Source organism: Balaenoptera ricei, chromosome 1 (assembly GCF_028023285.1).
Source record: "Balaenoptera ricei isolate mBalRic1 chromosome 1, mBalRic1.hap2, whole genome shotgun sequence".
NCBI lineage: Eukaryota > Metazoa > Chordata > Mammalia > Artiodactyla > Balaenopteridae > Balaenoptera > Balaenoptera ricei.
In genome coordinates this window covers 125,829,034-125,848,862 of record NC_082639.1, presented here as the reverse complement: position 1 = coordinate 125,848,862, position 19,829 = coordinate 125,829,034, and positions in this window count along the sequence as shown.

Below are 19,829 nucleotides of genomic sequence, written 5' to 3'. Positions count from 1 at the left end.
CTTGTGGCTGTTTCCCACAACAGCAGTTTTAAACCCAGTGCTAATGGTTGCTTAATAGTCACAACGACTGCAGGGGTCTAAATGACACATGCCCTCAAAAATTGCCCTGGGGTAGGGAATAGGCAAGAAAATTCAACACATGAGAAATTTTTCAAGAAGTCAATATGAAGAGGGAAGTTGTATTCACTCTTTAACAAAAAAAGGAAAAGAAGAAAAAGGATATGCCTAAAGCTCAGTATAAGGAATTATTAGCCACATGCGTATCCAACCTCCAAAAAGGTTTCAGCTCACACCAGTCAAATGGCCATCAGCAAAAATCTACAAACTATAAATGCTGAAGGGGTTTTAGAGAACTGTGTAACTCCTAGATGCTGGTGGGATATAAAGTGGTAACAGCACTAACAAAAACTAAATGGAGCTGCTTTACAAGGTAAAAATTGAGCTACCATATGATGTGAAAGGGTACCTTTTGAGCCTATAAACTAAGACCACCAGAATGAGAAAGACAGAGGCAGGCAAATGTGCACTGCAGCAATACTAAAATAGCCAAGACATGGAAGCAAAAAAAGGTCCATCAACAGATGAATGGAAAAAGAAGAAGTGGTATATGGACAGAATGGAATAGTAGCCTCGGGAAAAATATGAACAATGCCGTTTTCAGGACTACAGTTGGGCCTAGAAATAATCATATAACGTTAAGTAAGTCAAAAGGGTATGAGAAATATCCTATGATATCATTTATCCATGTTATCCTAAGATTGCTACCAATGAACATATTTCCACAGAAAAAGACACTCACAGACTTATCAAATAAACTAATGGTTAGCCAAAATGAAAGGTGGGAGGATGGGTAAATTAGGACTATGGGGTTCACATACATATACTAATGTATGTTAAATGTATATAAACATATAACAGATAAACTTTATGAATTATATAATCACCAATACCTTTAAAATATACATTCTGTGATCACATACATGGTAACAGGATCCGAAGATGAACAGACATATGTAGGAATCTTTGAGTAGATTCTGTACAGCCAGACAATCAAAACACTCCAATCAAATTTGCTCCGATAAAAAATAGAAATTAAATTTAAAAAACAAACATAAATAAGGAGACATAAACTTCTGGGGGCATGTTCAAGCACATTCCACTCTAATTTACAACCTCGGAACCCTACCTCCAGGAAGACTCTGTTGCCAAAGTCACAAGAGTTGAGAACGTAATAATGCTGCCGCCTTGTGGCTGTTTCCCACAAGAGCAACTTTAAACCCAGTGCCAATGGTTGCTTATATAGTCACAAGGACTGCAGGGCTGTAAATGACACAGGCCCTCAAAACATCCCCTGGCGTAGGGAATAGGCAAGAAAATTCAAGACATGAGAAATTTTTCAAGAAATCAATAAGAGGAGGGAAGTTGTACTCACTCTTTAAAAAAAAGGAAAAGAAAAAAAAGGACATGCGTAAAGCTCAGTAAAAAGAATTATTAGCCACATGCAAATTCAAATTCAAAAAGGTTTCAGCTCACACCAGTCAGGACCATCAGCAAAAAGTCTACAAACTATAAATGCTGAAGGGGTTTTAGAGAACTGTGTACCTTCTAGCTGCTGGTGGGATTTAAAGTGGTAACAGCACTAACGCAAACTGAATGGAGCTGCTTGAAAAGGTAAAAGTTGAGCTATCATATGATGCGGCAGGGCACCTTTTGGGCCTATAAACTAAGACCACCAGAATCAGAAAGACAGAGGCAGGCAAATGTGCACTGCAGCAATACTGAAATAGCCAAGACATGGAAGCAAAAAAAGGTCCATAAACAGATGAATGGACAAAGAAGAAGTGGTATATGGACAGAATGGAATGGTAGCCTTGGGAAAAAATGAACAATGCCGTTTTCAGGACTACAGTTGAGCCTGTAAATATTCATATAACTTTAAGTAAAAAGGGTATGACAAATATCCTATGATATCATTTATACATGTTATCCTAAGATTGCTACCAATGAACATATTTCCACAGAAAAAGACACTCACAGACTTATCAAATAAACTAATGGTTAGCCAAAATGAAAGGTGGGAGGATGGGTAAATTAGGACTATGGGGTTAACATACATATACTAATGTATGTTAAATGTATATAAACATATAACAGATAAACTTTATGAATTATATAATCACGAATACCTTTAAAATATACATTCTGTGATCACATACATGGTAACAGGATCCGAAGATGAACAGACATATTTAGGAATCATTACGCAGATTCTGTACAGCCAGACAATCAAAACACTCCAATCAAATTTACCCCGATAAGAAATAGAAATTATATTTAAAAAACAAACATAAGTAAGGAGACATAAACTTCTGCGGCTTGTCCCAGCACATTCCACTCTAATTTACAACCTCGGAACCCTACCTCCAGGAAGACTCTGTTGCCAAAGTCACAAGAGTTGAGAACGTAATAATGCTGCCGCCTTGTGGCTGTTTCCCACAAGAGCAGCTTTAAACCCAGTGCCAATGGTTGCTTATATAGTCACAAGGACTGCACGCTGTAAATGCCACAGGCCCTCAACAATGCCCTGGGGTAGGGAATAGGCAAGAAAATTCAACACATGAGAAGTTTTTCAAGAAATCAATCAGAGGAGGGAAGTTGTACTCACTCTTTAAAAAAAAAGGAAAAGAAAAAAAAGGACATGCGTAAAGCTCAGTATAAGGAATTATTAGCCACATGCAAATTCAAATTCAAAAAGGTTTCAGCTCACACCAGTCAGGACCATCAGCAAAAAGTCTACAAACTATAAATGCTGAAGGGGTTTTAGAGACCTGTGTACCTTCTAGCTGCTGCTGGGATTTAAAGTGGTAACAGCACTAACGCAAACTGAATGGAGCTGCTTGAAAAGGTAAAAATTGAGCTACCATATGATGCGGCAGGGCAACTTTTGGGCCTATAAACTAAGACCACCAGAATCAGAAAGACAGAGGCAGGCAAATGTGCACTGCAGCAATACTGAAATAGCCAAGACATGGAAGCAAAAAAAGGTCCATAAACAGATGAATGGGCAAAGAAGAAGTGGTATATGGACAGAATGGAATGGTAGCCTTGGGAAAGAATGAAGAATGCCGTTTTCAGGACTACAGTAGAGCCTATAAATATTCATATAACTTTAAGTAAGTAAAAAGGGTATGACAAATATCGTATGATATCATTTATACATGTTATCCTAAGATTGCTACCAATGAACATATTTCCACAGAAAAAGACACTCACAGACTTATCAAATAAACTAAAGGTTAGCCAAAATGAAAGGTGGGAAGATGGGTAAATTAGGACTATGGGGTTAACATACATATACTAATGTATGTTAAATGTATATAATCATATAACATATAAACTATATGAATTATATAATCACCTATACCTTCAAAATATACATTCAGTAAACAAACACATGGTAACAGCATGTGAAGACGAACTGACATATGTATGAATCATTGAGCAGATTCTGTACAGCCAGACAATGAAAACACTCTAATCAAATTTCCTCCGATAAGAAATAGAAATTAAATTTAAAAAAGAAACCTAAGTAAGGAGACATAAACTTCTGGGGGCTTGTCCCAGCACATTCCACTCTAATTTACAACCTCAGAACACTACCTCCAGGAAAAGTCTGTTGCCCTATTAACAAGAGATGAGAACGTAATAATGCTGCTGCCTTGTGGCTGTTTCCCACAACAGCAGCTTTAAACCCAGTGCTAATGGTTGCTTATATAGTCACAAGGACTGCAGGGCTGTAAATGACACACGCCCTCAAAAATGCCCTGGGGTAGGGAATAGGCAAGACAATTCAACACATGAGAATTTTTTCAAGAAGTCAATAAGAGGAGGGAAGTTGTACTCACTCTTTAAAAAAAAGGAAAAGAAAAATAGGACATGCCTAAAGCTCAGTATAAGGAATTATTAGCCACATGCAAATTCAGTCAAAAAGGGTGCAGCTCACACCGGTCATGACCATCAGCAAAAAGTCTACAAACGATAAATGCTGAAGGGGTTTTAGAGAACTGTGTACTTTCTAGCTGCTGGTGGGATGTAAAGTGGTAACAGCACTAACGCAAACTGAATCGAGCTGCTTGAAGAGGTAAAAATTGAGCTACCATATGATGCGGCAGGGCACCTTTGGGCCTATAACCTAAGACCACCAGAATCGGAAAGACAGATGCAGGCAAATGTGCACTGAAACAATATTGAAATAGCCAAGACATGGAAGGAAAAAAAATGTCCATAAACAGATGAATGGACAAAGAAGAAGTGGTAAATGTACCATATGGAATAGTAGCTTCGCGAAAAAAATGAACAATGCCGTTTTTACGACTACAGTGGAGCCTAGGAATAATCATATAAGGTTAAGTAAGTCAAAAGGGTATGACAAATATCCTATGATATCATTTATACATGTTATCCTAAGATTGCTACCAATGAACATATTTCCACAGAAAAAGACACTCACAGACTTATCAAATAAACTAATGGTTAGCCAAAATGAAAGGTGGGAGGATGGGTAAATTAGGACTATGGGGTTAACATACATATACTAATGTATGTTAAATGTATATAAACATATAACAGATAAACTTTATGAATTATATAATCACGAATACCTTTAAAATATACATTCTGTGATCACATACATGGTAACAGGATCCGAAGATGAACAGACATATGTAGGAATCATTAAGCAGATTCTGTACAGCCAGACAATCAAAACACTCCAATCAAATTTACCCCGATAAGAAATAGAAATTATATTTAAAAAACAAACATAAGTAAGGAGACATAAACTTCTGGGGGTATGTTCAAGCACATTCCACTCTAATTTACAACCTCGGAACCCTACCTCCAGGAAGACTCTGTTGCCAAAGTCACAAGAGTTGAGAACGTAATAATGCTGCCGCCTTGTGGCTGTTTCCCACAAGAGCAACTTTAAACCCAGTGCCAATGGTTGCTTATATAGTCACAAGGACTGCAGGGCTGTAAATGACACAGGCCCTCAAAACATCCCCTGGCATAGGGAACAGGCAAGAAAATTCAAGACATGAGAAATTTTTCAAGAAATCAATAAGAGGAGGGAAGTTGTACTCACTCTTTAAAAAAAAGGAAAAGAAAAAAAAGGACATGCGTAAAGCTCAGTACAAGGAATTATTAGCCACATGCAAATTCAAATTCAAAAAGGTTTCAGCTCACACCAGTCAGGACCATCAGCAAAAAGTCTACAAACTATAAATGCTGAAGGGGTTTTAGAGAACTGTGTACCTTCTAGCTGCTGGTGGGATTTAAAGTGGTAACAGCACTAACGCAAACTGAATGGAGCTGCTTGAAAAGGTAAAAATTGAGCTATCATATGATGCGGCAGGGCACCTTTTGGGCCTATAAGACCACCAGAATCAGAAAGACAGAGGCAGGCAAATGTGCACTGCAGCAATACTGAAATAGCCAAGACATGGAAGCAAAAAAAGGTCCATAAACAGATGAATGGACAAAGAAGAAGTGGTATATGGACAGAATGGAATGGTAGCCTTGGGAAAAAATGAACAATGCCGTTTTCAGGACTACAGTTGAGCCTGTAAATAATCATATAACTTTAAGTAAGTAAAAAGGGTATGACAAATATCCTATGATATCATTTATACACGTTATCCTAAGATTGCTACCAATGAACATATTTCCACAGAAAAAGACACTCACAGATTAATCAAATAAACTAATGGTTAGCCAAAATGAAAGGTGGGAGGATGGGTAAATTAGGACTATGGGGTTAACATACATATACTAATGTATGTTAAATGTATATAAACATATAACAGATAAACTGTATGTATTATATAATCACCAGGACCTTTAAAATATACATTTTGTAATCACATACATGGTAACAGGATCCGAAGATGAACAGACATATGCATGAATCATTGAGCAGATTCTGTACAGCCAGACAATCAAAACACTCTAATCAAATTTACTCCGATAAGAAATAGAATTTAAACTTAAAAAACAAACATAAGTAAGGAGACATAAACTTCTGGGGGCTTGTCCCAGCACATTCCACTCTAATTTACAACCTCGGAACACGACCTCCAGGAAGACTCTGTTGCACTACTAACAAGAGTTGAGAACGTAATAATGCTGCCGCCTTGTGGCTGTTTCCCACAACAGCAGCTTTAAACCCAGTGCTAATGGTTGCTTATATAGTCACAAGGACTGCAGGGCTGTAAATGACACACGCCCTCAAAAATGCCCTGGGGTAGGGAATAGGCAAGAAAATTCAACACATGAGAATTTTTTCAAGAGGTCAATAAGAGGAGGGAAGTTGTACTCACTCTTTAAAAAAAAGGAAAAGAAAAAAAGGACATGCCTAAAGCTCAGTATAAGGAATTATTAGCCACATGCAAATTCAAAGTCAAAAAGGGTGCAGCTCACACCGGTCATGACCATCAGCAAAAAGTCTACAAACGATAAATGCTGAAGGGGTTTTAGAGAACTGTGTACTTTCTAGTTGCTGGTGGGATGTAAAGTGGTAACAGCACTAACGCAAACTGAATCGAGCTGCTTGAAGAGGTAAAAATTGAGCTACCATATGATGCGGCAGGGCACCTTTGGGCCTATAACCTAAGACCACCAGAATCGGAAAGACAGATGCAGGCAAATGTGCACTGAAACAATATTGAAATAGCCAAGACATGAAAGGAAAAAAAATGTCCATAAACAGATGAATGGACAAAGAAGAAGTGGTAAATGTACCATATGGAATAGTAGCTTCGCGAAAAAAATGAACAATGCCGTTTTTACGACTACAGTGGAGCCTAGAAATAATCATATAAGGTTAAGTAAGTCAAAAGGGTATGACAAATATCCTATGATATCATTTATACATGTTATCCTAAGATTGCTACCAATGAACATATTTCCACAGAAAAAGACACTCACAGACTTATCAAATAAACTAATGGTTAGCCAAAATGAAAGGTGGGAGGATGGGTAAATTAGGACTATGGGGTTAACATACATATACTAATGTTATGTTAAATGTATATAAACATATAACAGATAAACTATATTAATTATATAATCACCAATACCTTTAAAATATACATTCTGTAATCACATACATGGTAACAGGATCCGAAGATGAACAGACATATGTAGGAGTCTTTTAGCAGATTCTGTACAGCCAGACAATCAAAACACTCTAATCAAATTTACTCCGATAAGAAATAGAAATTAAATTTAATAAACAAACATAAGTAAGGAGACATAAACTTCTGGGGGCTTGTCCCAGCACATTCCACTCTAATTTACAACCTTGCAACACTACCTCCAGGAAGACTCTATTGCTGTAGTAACAAGAGTTGAGAACGTAATAATGCTGCCGCCTTGTGGCTGTTTCCCACAACAGCAGTTTTAAACCCAGTGCTAATGGTTGCTTAATAGTCACAACGACTGCAGGGGTCTAAATGACACCTGCCCTCAAAAATTGCCCTGGGGTAGGGAATAGGCAAGAAAATTCAACACATGAGAAATTTTTTAAGAAGTCAATATGAAGAGGGAAGTTGTATTCACTCTTTAACAAAAAAAGGAAAAGAAGAAAAAGGATATGCCTAAAGCTCAGTATAAGGAATTATTAGCCACATGCGTATCCAACCTCCAAAAAGGTTTCAGCTCACACCAGTCAAATGGCCATCAGCAAAAATCTACAAACTATAAATGCTGAAGGGGTTTTAGAGAACTGTGTAACTCCTAGATGCTGGTGGGATATAAAGTGGTAACAGCACTAAAAAAAACTGAATGGAGCTGCTTTACAAGGTAAAAGTTGAACTACCATATGATGCGAAAGGGTACTTTTTGAGCCTATAAACTAAGACCACCAGAATGAGAAAGACAGAGGCAGGCAAATGTGCACTGCAGCAATACTAAAATAGCCAAGACATGGAAGCAAAAAAAGGTCCATAAACAAATGAATGGACAAAGAAGAAGTGGTATATAGACAGAATGGAATAGTAGCCTCGGGAAAAAAATGAACAATGCCGTTTTCAGGACTACAGTTGAGCCTAGAAATAATCATATAACGTTAAGTAAGTAAAAAGGGTATGACACATATCCTGTGATATCATTTATGCATGTTATCCTAAGATTGCTACCAATGAACATATTTCCACAGAAAAAGACACTCACAGACTTATCAAATAAACTAATGGTTAGCCAAAATGAAAGGTGGGAGGATGGGTAAGTTAGGACTATGGGGTTAACATACATATACTAATGTATGTTAAATGTATATAAACATATAACAGATAAACTTTATGAATTATATAATCACGAATACCTTTAAAATATACATTATGTGATCACATACATGGTAACAGGATCCAAAGATGAACAGACATATGTAGGAATCATTAAGCAGATTCTGTACAGCCAGACAATCAAAACACTCCAATCAAATTTACCCCGATAAGAAATAGAAATTATATTTAAAAAACAAACATAAGTAAGGAGACATAAACTTCTGCGGCTTGTCCCAGCACATTCCACTCTAATTTACAACCTCGGAACCCTACCTCCAGGAAGACTCTGTTGCCAAAGTCACAAGAGTTGAGAACGTAATAATGCTGCCGCCTTGTGGCTGTTTCCCACAAGAGCAGCTTTAAACCCAGTGCCAATGGTTGCTTATATAGTCACAAGGACGGCACGCTGTAAATGCCACAGGCCCTCAACAATGCTCTGGGGTAGGGAATAGGCAAGAAAATTCAACACATGAGAAGTTTTTCAAGAAATCAATCAGAGGAGGGAAGCTGTACTCACTCTTTAAAAAAAAAGGAAAAGAATAAAAAGGACATGCGTAAAGCTCAGTATAAGGAATTATTAGCCACATGCAAATTCAAATTCAAAAAGGTTTCAGCTCACACCAGTCAGGACCATCAGCAAAAAGTCTACAAACTATAAATGCTGAAGGGGTTTTAGAGACCTGTGTACCTTCTAGCTGCTGCTGGGATTTAAAGTGGTAACAGCACTAACGCAAACTGAATGGAGCTGCTTGAAAAGGTAAAAATTGAGCTACCATATGATGCGGCAGGGCAACTTTTGGGCCTATAAACTAAGACCAGCAGAATCAGAAAGACAGAGGCAGGCAAATGTGCACTGCAGCAATACTGAAATAGTCAAGACATGGAAGCAAGAAAAGGTCCATAAACAGATGAATGGGCAAAGAAGAAGTGGTATATGGACAGAATGGAATGGTAGCCTTGGGAAAAAATGAAGAATGCCGTTTTCAGGACTACAGTAGAGCCTATAAATATTCATATAACTTTAAGTAAGTAAAAAGGGTATGACAAATATCGTATGATATCATTTATACATGTTATCCTAAGATTGCTACCAATGAACATATTTCCACAGAAAAAGACACTCACAGACTTATCAAATAAACTAATGGTTAGCCAAAATGAAAGGTGGGAGGATGGGTAAATTAGGACTATGGGGTTAACATACATATACTAATGTTATGTTAAATGTATATAAACATATAACAGATAAATTTTATGAATTATATAATCACGAATACCTTTAAAATATACATTCTGTAAACAAACACATGGTAACAGCATCTGAAGACGAACTGACATATGTATGAATCATTGAGCAGATTCTGTACAGCCAGACAATGAAAACACTCTAATCAAATTTCCTCCGATAAGAAATAGAAATTAAATTTAAAAAAGAAACCTAAGTAAGGAGACATAAACTTCTGGGGGCTTGTCCCAGCACATTCCACTCTAATTTACAACCTCAGAACACTACCTCCAGGAAAAGTCTGTTGCCCTATGAACAAGAGATGAGAACGTAATAATGCTGCTGCCTTGTGGCTGTTTCCCACAACAGCAGCTTTAAACCCAGTGCTAATGGTTGCTTATATAGTCACAAGGACTGCAGGGCTGTAAATGACACACGCCCTCAAAAATGCCCTGGGGTAGGGAATAGGCAAGAAAATTCAACACATGAGAATTTTTTCAAGAAGTCAATCAGAGGAGGGAAGTTGTACTCTTTAAAAAAAAAGGAAAAGAAAAAAAGGACATGCCTAAAGCTCAGTATAAGGAATTATTAGCCACATGCAAATTCAAAGTCAAAAAGGGTGCAGCTCACACCGGTCATGACCATCAGCAAAAAGTCTACAAACGATAAATGCTGAAGGGGTTTTAGAGAACTGTGTACTTTCTAGCTGCTGGTGGGATGTAAAGTGGTAACAGCACTAACGCAAACTGAATCGAGCTGCTTGAAGAGGTAAAAATTGAGCTACCATATGATGCGGCAGGGCACCTTTGGGCCTATAACCTAAGACCACCAGAATCGGAAAGAGAGATGCAGGCAAATGTGCACTGAAACAACATTGAAATAGCCAAGACATGGAAGGAAAAAAATGTCCATAAACAGATGAATGGACAAAGAAGAAGAGGTAAATGTACCATATGGAATAGTAGCTTCGCGAAAAAAATGAACAATGCCGTTTTTAAGACTACAGTGGAGCCTAGAAATAATCATATAAGGTTAAGTAAGTCAAAAGGGTATGACAAATATCCTATGATATCATTTATACATGTTATCCTAAGATTGCTACCAATGAACATATTTCCACAGAAAAAGACACTCACAGACTTATCAAATAAACTAATGGTTAGCCAAAATGAAAGGTGGGAGGATGGGTAAATTAGGACTATGGGGTTAACATACATATACTAATGTTATGTTAAATGTATATAAACATATAACAGATAAACTATATTAATTATATAATCACCAATACCTTTAAAATATACATTCTGTAATCACATACATGGTAACAGGATCCGAAGATGAACAGACATATGTAGGAGTCTTTTAGCAGATTCTGTACAGCCAGACAATCAAAACACTCGAATCAAATTTACTCCGATAAGAAATAGAAATTAAATTTAATAAACAAACATAAGTAAGGAGACATAAACTTCTGGGGGCTTGTCCCAGCACATTCCACTCTAATTTACAACCTTGCAACACTACCTCCAGGAAGACTCTATTGCTGTAGTAACAAGAGTTGAGAACGTAATAATGCTGCCGCCTTGTGGCTGTTTCCCACAACAGCAGTTTTAAACCCAGTGCTAATGGTTGCTTAATAGTCACAACGACTGCAGGGGTCTAAATGACACATGCCCTCAAAAATTGCCCTGGGGTAGGGAATAGGCAAGAAAATTCAACACATGAGAAATTTTTCAAGAAGTCAATATGAAGAGGGAAGTTGTATTCACTCTTTAACAAAAAAAGGAAAAGAAGAAAAAGGATATGCCTAAAGCTCAGTATAAGGAATTATTAGCCACATGTGTATCCAACCTCCAAAAAGGTTTCAGCTCACACCAGTCAAATGGCCATCAGCAAAAATCTACAAACTATAAATGCTGAAGGGGTTTTAGAGAACTGTGTAACTCCTAGATGCTGGTGGGATATAAAGTGGTAACAGCACTAACAAAAACTAAATGGAGCTGCTTTACAAGGTAAAAATTGAGCTACCATATGATGTGAAAGGGTACCTTTTGAGCCTATAAACTAAGACCACCAGAATGAGAAAGACAGAGGCAGGCAAATGTGCACTGCAGCAATACTAAAATAGCCAAGACATGGAAGCAAAAAAAGGTCCATCAACAGATGAATGGAAAAAGAAGAAGTGGTATATGGACAGAATGGAATAGTAGCCTCGGGAAAAATATGAACAATGCCGTTTTCAGGACTACAGTTGGGCCTAGAAATAATCATATAACGTTAAGTAAGTCAAAAGGGTATGAGAAATATCCTATGATATCATTTATACATGTTATCCTAAGATTGCTACCAATGAACATATTTCCACAGAAAAAGACACTCACAGACTTATCAAATAAACTAATGGTTAGCCAAAATGAAAGGTGGGAGGATGGGTAAATTAGGACTATGGGGTTCACATACATATACTAATGTATGTTAAATGTATATAAACATATAACAGATAAACTTTATGAATTATATAATCACGAATACCTTTAAAATATACATTCTGTGATCACATACATGGTAACAGGATCCGAAGATGAACAGACATATGTAGGAATCTTTGAGTAGATTCTGTACAGCCAGACAATCAAAACACTCCAATCAAATTTGCTCCGATAAGAAATAGAAATTAAATTTAAAAAACAAACATAAATAAGGAGACATAAACTTCTGGGGGCATGTTCAAGCACATTCCACTCTAATTTACAACCTCGGAACCCTACCTCCAGGAAGACTCTGTTGCCAAAGTCACAAGAGTTGAGAACGTAATAAGGCTGCCGCCTTGTGGCTGTTTCCCACAAGAGCAACTTTAAACCCAGTGCCAATGGTTGCTTATATAGTCACAAGGACTGCAGGGCTGTAAATGACACAGGCCCTCAAAACATCCCCTGGCGTAGGGAATAGGCAAGAAAATTCAAGACATGAGAAATTTTTCAAGAAATCAATAAGAGGAGGGAAGTTGTACTCACTCTTTAAAAAAAAGGAAAAGAAAAAAAAGGACATGCGTAAAGCTCAGTAAAAGGAATTATTAGCCACATGCAAATTCAAATTCAAAAAGGTTTCAGCTCACACCAGTCAGGACCATCAGCAAAAAGTCTACAAACTATAAATGCTGAAGGGGTTTTAGAGAACTGTGTACCTTCTAGCTGCTGGTGGGATTTAAAGTGGTAACAGCACTAACGCAAACTGAATGGAGCTGCTTGAAAAGGTAAAAGTTGAGCTATCATATGATGCGGCAGGGCACCTTTTGGGCCTATAAACTAAGACCACCAGAATCAGAAAGACAGAGGCAGGCAAATGTGCACTGCAGCAATACTGAAATAGCCAAGACATGGAAGCAAAAAAAGGTCCATAAACAGATGAATGGACAAAGAAGAAGTGGTATATGGACAGAATGGAATGGTAGCCTTGGGAAAAAATGAACAATGCCGTTTTCAGGACTACAGTTGAGCCTGTAAATATTCATATAACTTTAAGTAAGTAAAAAGGGTATGACAAATATCCTATGATATCATTTATACATGTTATCCTAAGATTGCTACCAATGAACATATTTCCACAGAAAAAGACACTCACAGATTAATCAAATAAACTAATGGTTAGCCAAAATGAAAGGTGGGAGGATGGGTAAATTAGGACTATGGGGTTAACATACATATACTAATGTATGTTAAATGTATATAAACATATAACAGATAAACTGTATGTATTATATAATCACCAGGACCTTTAAAATATACATTTTGTAATCACATACATGGTAACAGGATCCGAAGATGAACAGACATATGCATGAATCATTGAGCAGATTCTGTACAGCCAGACAATCAAAACACTCTAATCAAATTTACTCCGATAAGAAATAGAATTTAAACTTAAAAAACAAACATAAGTAAGGAGACATAAACTTCTGGGGGCTTGTCCCAGCACATTCCACTCTAATTTACAACCTCGGAACACGACCTCCAGGAAGACTCTGTTGCACTACTAACAAGAGTTGAGAACGTAATAATGCTGCCGCCTTGTGGCTGTTTCCCACAACAGCAGCTTTAAACCCAGTGCTAATGGTTGCTTATATAGTCACAAGGACTGCAGGGCTGTAAATGACACACGCCCTCAAAAATGCCCTGGGGTAGGGAATAGGCAAGAAAATTCAACACGTGAGAATTTTTTCAAGAAGTCAATCAGAGGAGGGAAGTTGTACTCTTTAAAAAAAAAGGAAAAGAAAAAAAGGACATGCCTAAAGCTCAGTATAAGGAATTATTAGCCACATGCAAATTCAAAGTCAAAAAGGGTGCAGCTCACACCGGTCATGACCATCAGCAAAAAGTCTACAAACGATAAATGCTGAAGGGGTTTTAGAGAACTGTGTACTTTCTAGCTGCTGGTGGGATGTAAAGTGGTAACAGCACTAACGCAAACTGAATCGAGCTGCTTGAAGAGGTAAAAATTGAGCTACCATATGATGCGGCAGGGCACCTTTGGGCCTATAACCTAAGACCACCAGAATCGGAAAGAGAGATGCAGGCAAATGTGCACTGAAACAACATTGAAATAGCCAAGACATGGAAGGAAAAAAATGTCCATAAACAGATGAATGGACAAAGAAGAAGAGGTAAATGTACCATATGGAATAGTAGCTTCGCGAAAAAAATGAACAATGCCGTTTTTAAGACTACAGTGGAGCCTAGAAATAATCATATAAGGTTAAGTAAGTCAAAAGGGTATGACAAATATCCTATGATATCATTTATACATGTTATCCTAAGATTGCTACCAATGAACATATTTCCACAGAAAAAGACACTCACAGACTTATCAAATAAACTAATGGTTAGCCAAAATGAAAGGTGGGAGGATGGGTAAATTAGGACTATGGGGTTAACATACATATACTAATGTTATGTTAAATGTATATAAACATATAACAGATAAACTATATTAATTATATAATCACCAATACCTTTAAAATATACATTCTGTAATCACATACATGGTAACAGGATCCGAAGATGAACAGACATATGTAGGAGTCTTTTAGCAGATTCTGTACAGCCAGACAATCAAAACACTCGAATCAAATTTACTCCGATAAGAAATAGAAATTAAATTTAATAAACAAACATAAGTAAGGAGACATAAACTTCTGGGGGCTTGTCCCAGCACATTCCACTCTAATTTACAACCTTGCAACACTACCTCCAGGAAGACTCTATTGCTGTAGTAACAAGAGTTGAGAACGTAATAATGCTGCCGCCTTGTGGCTGTTTCCCACAACAGCAGTTTTAAACCCAGTGCTAATGGTTGCTTAATAGTCACAACGACTGCAGGGGTCTAAATGACACATGCCCTCAAAAATTGCCCTGGGGTAGGGAATAGGCAAGAAAATTCAACACATGAGAAATTTTTCAAGAAGTCAATATGAAGAGGGAAGTTGTATTCACTCTTTAACAAAAAAAGGAAAAGAAGAAAAAGGATATGCCTAAAGCTCAGTATAAGGAATTATTAGCCACATGTGTATCCAACCTCCAAAAAGGTTTCAGCTCACACCAGTCAAATGGCCATCAGCAAAAATCTACAAACTATAAATGCTGAAGGGGTTTTAGAGAACTGTGTAACTCCTAGATGCTGGTGGGATATAAAGTGGTAACAGCACTAACAAAAACTAAATGGAGCTGCTTTACAAGGTAAAAATTGAGCTACCATATGATGTGAAAGGGTACCTTTTGAGCCTATAAACTAAGACCACCAGAATGAGAAAGACAGAGGCAGGCAAATGTGCACTGCAGCAATACTAAAATAGCCAAGACATGGAAGCAAAAAAAGGTCCATCAACAGATGAATGGAAAAAGAAGAAGTGGTATATGGACAGAATGGAATAGTAGCCTCGGGAAAAATATGAACAATGCCGTTTTCAGGACTACAGTTGGGCCTAGAAATAATCATATAACGTTAAGTAAGTCAAAAGGGTATGAGAAATATCCTATGATATCATTTATACATGTTATCCTAAGATTGCTACCAATGAACATATTTCCACAGAAAAAGACACTCACAGACTTATCAAATAAACTAATGGTTAGCCAAAATGAAAGGTGGGAGGATGGGTAAATTAGGACTATGGGGTTCACATACATATACTAATGTATGTTAAATGTATATAAACATATAACAGATAAACTTTATGAATTATATAATCACGAATACCTTTAAAATATACATTCTGTGATCACATACATGGTAACAGGATCCGAAGATGAACAGACATATGTAGGAATCTTTGAGTAGATTCTGTACAGCCAGACAATCAAAACACTCCAATCAAATTTGCTCCGATAAGAAATAGAAATTAAATTTAAAAAACAAACATAAATAAGGAGACATAAACTTCTGGGGGCATGTTCAAGCACATTCCACTCTAATTTACAACCTCGGAACCCTACCTCCAGGAAGACTCTGTTGCCAAAGTCACAAGAGTTGAGAACGTAATAAGGCTGCCGCCTTGTGGCTGTTTCCCACAAGAGCAACTTTAAACCCAGTGCCAATGGTTGCTTATATAGTCACAAGGACTGCAGGGCTGTAAATGACACAGGCCCTCAAAACATCCCCTGGCGTAGGGAATAGGCAAGAAAATTCAAGACATGAGAAATTTTTCAAGAAATCAATAAGAGGAGGGAAGTTGTACTCACTCTTTAAAAAAAAGGAAAAGAAAAAAAAGGACATGCGTAAAGCTCAGTAAAAGGAATTATTAGCCACATGCAAATTCAAATTCAAAAAGGTTTCAGCTCACACCAGTCAGGACCATCAGCAAAAAGTCTACAAACTATAAATGCTGAAGGGGTTTTAGAGAACTGTGTACCTTCTAGCTGCTGGTGGGATTTAAAGTGGTAACAGCACTAACGCAAACTGAATGGAGCTGCTTGAAAAGGTAAAAGTTGAGCTATCATATGATGCGGCAGGGCACCTTTTGGGCCTATAAACTAAGACCACCAGAATCAGAAAGACAGAGGCAGGCAAATGTGCACTGCAGCAATACTGAAATAGCCAAGACATGGAAGCAAAAAAAGGTCCATAAACAGATGAATGGACAAAGAAGAAGTGGTATATGGACAGAATGGAATGGTAGCCTTGGGAAAAAATGAACAATGCCGTTTTCAGGACTACAGTTGAGCCTGTAAATATTCATATAACTTTAAGTAAGTAAAAAGGGTATGACAAATATCCTATGATATCATTTATACATGTTATCCTAAGATTGCTACCAATGAACATATTTCCACAGAAAAAGACACTCACAGATTAATCAAATAAACTAATGGTTAGCCAAAATGAAAGGTGGGAGGATGGGTAAATTAGGACTATGGGGTTAACATACATATACTAATGTATGTTAAATGTATATAAACATATAACAGATAAACTGTATGTATTATATAATCACCAGGACCTTTAAAATATACATTTTGTAATCACATACATGGTAACAGGATCCGAAGATGAACAGACATATGCATGAATCATTGAGCAGATTCTGTACAGCCAGACAATCAAAACACTCTAATCAAATTTACTCCGATAAGAAATAGAATTTAAACTTAAAAAACAAACATAAGTAAGGAGACATAAACTTCTGGGGGCTTGTCCCAGCACATTCCACTCTAATTTACAACCTCGGAACACGACCTCCAGGAAGACTCTGTTGCACTACTAACAAGAGTTGAGAACGTAATAATGCTGCCGCCTTGTGGCTGTTTCCCACAACAGCAGCTTTAAACCCAGTGCTAATGGTTGCTTATATAGTCACAAGGACTGCAGGGCTGTAAATGACACACGCCCTCAAAAATGCCCTGGGGTAGGGAATAGGCAAGAAAATTCAACACATGAGAATTTTTTCAAGAGGTCAATAAGAGGAGGGAAGTTGTACTCACTCTTTAAAAAAAAGGAAAAGAAAAAAAGGACATGCCTAAAGCTCAGTATAAGGAATTATTAGCCACATGCAAATTCAAAGTCAAAAAGGGTGCAGCTCACACCGGTCATGACCATCAGCAAAAAGTCTACAAACGATAAATGCTGAAGGGGTTTTAGAGAACTGTGTACTTTCTAGTTGCTGGTGGGATGTAAAGTGGTAACAGCACTAACGCAAACTGAATCGAGCTGCTTGAAGAGGTAAAAATTGAGCTACCATATGATGCGGCAGGGCACCTTTGGGCCTATAACCTAAGACCACCAGAATCGGAAAGACAGATGCAGGCAAATGTGCACTGAAACAATATTGAAATAGCCAAGACATGAAAGGAAAAAAAATGTCCATAAACAGATGAATGGACAAAGAAGAAGTGGTAAATGTACCATATGGAATAGTAGCTTCGCGAAAAAAATGAACAATGCCGTTTTTACGACTACAGTGGAGCCTAGAAATAATCATATAAGGTTAAGTAAGTCAAAAGGGTATGACAAATATCCTATGATATCATTTATACATGTTATCCTAAGATTGCTACCAATGAACATATTTCCACAGAAAAAGACACTCACAGACTTATCAAATAAACTAATGGTTAGCCAAAATGAAAGGTGGGAGGATGGGTAAATTAGGACTATGGGGTTAACATACATATACTAATGTTATGTTAAATGTATATAAACATATAACAGATAAACTATATTAATTATATAATCACCAATACCTTTAAAATATACATTCTGTAATCACATACATGGTAACAGGATCCGAAGATGAACAGACATATGTAGGAGTCTTTTAGCAGATTCTGTACAGCCAGACAATCAAAACACTCTAATCAAATTTACTCCGATAAGAAATAGAAATTAAATTTAATAAACAAACATAAGTAAGGAGACATAAACTTCTGGGGGCTTGTCCCAGCACATTCCACTCTAATTTACAACCTTGCAACACTACCTCCAGGAAGACTCTATTGCTGTAGTAACAAGAGTTGAGAACGTAATAATGCTGCCGCCTTGTGGCTGTTTCCCACAACAGCAGTTTTAAACCCAGTGCTAATGGTTGCTTAATAGTCACAACGACTGCAGGGGTCTAAATGACACCTGCCCTCAAAAATTGCCCTGGGGTAGGGAATAGGCAAGAAAATTCAACACATGAGAAATTTTTTAAGAAGTCAATATGAAGAGGGAAGTTGTATTCACTCTTTAACAAAAAAAGGAAAAGAAGAAAAAGGATATGCCTAAAGCTCAGTATAAGGAATTATTAGCCACATGCGTATCCAACCTCCAAAAAGGTTTCAGCTCACACCAGTCAAATGGCCATCAGCAAAAATCTACAAACTATAAATGCTGAAGGGGTTTTAGAGAACTGTGTAACTCCTAGATGCTGGTGGGATATAAAGTGGTAACAGCACTAAAAAAAACTGAATGGAGCTGCTTTACAAGGTAAAAGTTGAACTACCATATGATGCGAAAGGGTACTTTTTGAGCCTATAAACTAAGACCACCAGAATGAGAAAGACAGAGGCAGGCAAATGTGCACTGCAGCAATACTAAAATAGCCAAGACATGGAAGCAAAAAAAGGTCCATAAACAAATGAATGGACAAAGAAGAAGTGGTATATAGACAGAATGGAATAGTAGCCTCGGGAAAAAAATGAACAATGCCGTTTTCAGGACTACAGTTGAGCCTAGAAATAATCATATAACGTTAAGTAAGTAAAAAGGGTATGACACATATCCTGTGATATCATTTATGCATGTTATCCTAAGATTGCTACCAATGAACATATTTCCACAGAAAAAGACACTCACAGACTTATCAAATAAACTAATGGTTAGCCAAAATGAAAGGTGGGAGGATGGGTAAGTTAGGACTATGGGGTTAACATACATATACTAATGTATGTTAAATGTATATAAACATATAACAGATAAACTTTATGAATTATATAATCACGAATACCTTTAAAATATACATTATGTGATCACATACATGGTAACAGGATCCAAAGATGAACAGACATATGTAGGAATCATTAAGCAGATTCTGTACAGCCAGACAATCAAAACACTCCAATCAAATTTACCCCGATAAGAAATAGAAATTATATTTAAAAAACAAACATAAGTAAGGAGACATAAACTTCTGCGGCTTGTCCCAGCACATTCCACTCTAATTTACAACCTCGGAACCCTACCTCCAGGAAGACTCTGTTGCCAAAGTCACAAGAGTTGAGAACGTAATAATG